Genomic DNA, 3,951 nt, shown 5'->3' on the forward strand with positions numbered 1-3,951 from the left:
GTGTCTATGATAATGCCTGTCAAATTAGATTTTACATCCTAAGCCTCTCAATGTTTGGCCAATCTTTTCAAATATAACTAGTTAAGTTACTGGTTCAAGATGATATATGAGCTTAATTACTATTTAGACCAGGGGTCTCAAACTTGCGGCCCGGGGGCCAATTGAGGCCCGCGGGCTGATATTTTGTGGCCCCCCTACTTGACATCAAAGTTTAGTGTCAGTGCAGCCCGCGCGTTGTTCTGAAACGCACCTTTTTGCTGAGTCGTTGCGCTTGCCACGCTTTTATTTTATTTGTTTAGCACTTACGGGCTACCATAGCTAGTCTCGTGACTGCGGCGTTTGTTGTCAACGGTTGTCAAGCTAGCCAACCATGAAGTACCTGGGGAAGTATCAACGTTAGTTACTTGGTTGAAACGTGTTCCAAAGTGACAGAAAATATATGCCATCACCCATGTCACTCTCAAAACGTGCCGTGAAGAGAAAGGTTGGCGACGAGCACGGGCAATTTCAGTGAAAGTGGGAGACGGAATATTTTTTCTATCAAGCACAGGAGCACCCCTACGTGTCTCATATGCACAGAGAAAGTTGCGGTGTACAAGGAATATGACATCAGACGTCATTACTCAACTAGACATGCTGATGAGTATACAAAATACCAGGGAGATGAGAGAAAGAACTGGGTCTTAAAAAATGTCTATTGAGGCAACAAGATTTATTTAAGAAAGCAAACAAAGAATACTTTTGTTGAATACTTGACGCGGCCCAGCCTGACCCACAGTCTGCCTCGAACGGCCCCCAGGTAAATTGAGTTTGAGACCCCTGATTTAGACGTATTTGTATGTGTTTATTGTTTTTGTTTTGTATTTTTTTTAAAGTTTATGTAATTTATCCACAACTTTATCAAGCTAGGTTTTTGGCTTGGCTAGGCTAGGCTATATCATTATAGTGCAAGGCCTTAGTGTTTAAAAAAAAGTTTTAGCTTTAATAGAAATTTGTATAGGATTACTTTGCTATTTTTATTGTTGCATAATTTCATAACAATTTAATAAAATAGAATGAGGCAGTTGAACAGTAACCCCTAATGTGGTACATGAACAGCAGCTTTAAAAAAACATTGACAACTTCTCAGTCCCTCCCACCTTTCTGCTAAAGCCCGAAACAGTCTCCTAAGCCCCTCCCCCCACAAGAGAGAGCTGTGCACGATAGAGCGCGTGTGAAGAGGGGGGAAGGGGAGGAAAACTATCTGCAGCTCATGCGCGGGGGAGGGGAGGACGCTATGAAATGTGTGTGCTTGAGCAGTGATTGACACACAGTTACACGTACGGTATACTAGCCGCATCCAAGGTGGCGCGCGCCATCGTGATGTCAAAATGCCGTAATATCCTGTCGGCACGCCCGGATTTATGGCGTGCGAGCAGAGGTTGCGCATGGCTCTTTTTTTTTCAGCGGCGCGCAAAAACGCGGAAACAAAGAGGCCTGAACAAGTTCGCAGACAACGTGATGCCAGGACTCTCAGAGTGACTGCAAGTCTCTCTTATAAACTTACTGGGTTAAGATGAGTTCTTTTATGGTGAATGAAAGGCCTGATCCCACCAAGTAGGTCATCCAATCGAGCATTGACGTCAATGCTGCTGCCAGGTTGTCCTTTTTCTTCTTCTTCTAGTCCGTAGAAAGAGCAACGTCGGTAGCCTTTGCTCATTAGCGCCACCTCTGTTCAGGAGAAGACTGCAACTAGTGTCGCGACCACCAGCGCGGGTATAAATAGTTACGCCGATTTCATGACGTCACATATGTGTGCGCCAGCTGGGCTGCGGTTACTGTAAAACACGCTTACGACACCCCCCTGGCCCTGATTGGTGCATCTGAACAGGGAGCGGTGGATTTTTGTAAATCTCTCTCCAGGCTGTAGGTGGAGCCAGAGGAGCTGGATTTATTTTAATGACCTGCTACATGTAGTTCTACTGGAACATAGGGTCAGTTTCATCAAATATGACAGAAAGTTAGTTTTATAAGGTTTACCTATTGTACCTTGTAATATTACAATTGCTGTTTAAAGTTTATGAAATTGAAGATTTTTAGTTCATTTATTCATAACTAATCATATAATTGAACCACATTTCTTTCAATAGATGCCACTTTCAAACGAGGAAAAAGTGGCTCGGCACAGAGAAAGGCTTAATGAGGATCCTGCTGCAAGGGCCAATTACCTTGCAAAAAGAAGGGAAAGGTAGCTTTTATGCAACACACACTCACAAATAATATCTCTGTCAATGAATGTCAGGATAAAGTCAGAGTGATGTAGTGATTTAGGTGTTCCAAATTATTCCAGAGTAAAGTGGTGAGTGAACAAGATAATTTCTGTTACAAACATTTTCTAATTTTATGTTCCTTTTATTTTATGTTCCTTTTTTTGTAGTTATCAAAGGAGAAAAAGAGAAGGAAAAACTCAAAATACCCCAGTAGCAGAGCTGTCAAAAAAAAAGCAGGAAAAGACGAGGGAAAAATGGAGAGAGTACTAGAGAAAGTATAGACAAAAGGAAAGGGTGCTTGCTGATGTTCTCAATCTCACTCCATCATCTATGGACTCATCAGCAAATGACCAAGTTGAGGAAGTAGACAATCCCGAGCCCATGCATAATGATCAATATGAACAGCCAATATTAGCGAGGCCACAAGCAAAAAGGAAAGTGAAGGAAAGAAGGAACAAACACTATGGCTCAGTGCTGAAAGAGAAAGAGAAAGAGGTTGGAAAAAGGTTGGAACTGCGCAAAGTTAAAAGGGAACTACAGGCAGCAAAGCAAAAGACACACAAGATGGAAAGGACATTACAGAAGCAAAAGAATAAACAGAAATTGACCATTGAAAAGAACAAACAGAGAGAGAGACACAAAGAAAACCTCCCAAGTGAGAAGAGAGAATGTGGTCAGCTTTCTTTGTAGGGATGAGAATAGTGGCATGTTATCAGGCAAAAAGGACATGATAACCAGAAATAAAATCAAGCAGCAAAGGAGGGTACTGCTTCAAACCCTGAAAGAGCTACACACACAGACAGTGCAACAGCAATGAGACACCTTAAATTGTCCTATAGACAATTTGTGAGATACTGCCCCTTTTATGTTACACCAGCTAAAGAAGCTGATCGAAATACATGCTTGCATAGACCACGAAAATGCCAAGCTTCTAGTAGACAGATTGCATCAGAGAGGAGTTCCATGTGGAGATCATATCAGAATTGCTAGCAGTTATTACATGTGATACCACCAGCAAGGATTGCATGTATCGCACCTGGGCAAAGTGCTGTTACAATGATATTGAGTTTGAAGGACCTCTGGAGGACACTGTACTGATATGGCAGCAGTGGTCCAGGGAAGTAACATCAGAAGAAGGAAAAACGTTTTCTAACTTTGCAAAAGTTACACAAAGTGGGAAGTGTGATGATCTGTTGGCTTTGCTCAACAAGAAGCTTGACTCCCTAGCAAAGAACCATTTCAATTGGCTCCATCAAGCCAAAACACTCAGAGAGCTAAAGGAAACACTACGTGAAGATGAAGTCTGCATTCAAGTAGACTTCTCGGAGAACTATGGGTGTAAGCTCGACAGTGAAATTCAGGCTTTACACTTTGGTGGCAGCTGCAAGCAGGTTACCATCCACACCTGTGTGGCATATACTGCCTTATCCTCCTACTCATAGCAACTTTCTCTGCCTCTCCCGCCATGATCAGCGTGCTGTATGAGCTCACATAGAGCCTGTATTAAAGGATGCCATAGGCAAATGCAGTACCCATATGATCAGTGATGGACCAGTGAGCCAATACAGGAACAAGAAAAACTGTTTTCTTCTCTGTATAGTCCCGTTTATGTTTGGGTTCAAAAGGGTCACCTGGAACTTCAGTGAAAAAGCGCACGGCAAAGGAGCGCCTGATTGAATGGGTGGGGCTGTAAAGCTCATTG

This window comes from Sander lucioperca, chromosome 4 (genome assembly GCF_008315115.2).
Source record: "Sander lucioperca isolate FBNREF2018 chromosome 4, SLUC_FBN_1.2, whole genome shotgun sequence".
NCBI lineage: Eukaryota > Metazoa > Chordata > Actinopteri > Perciformes > Percidae > Sander > Sander lucioperca.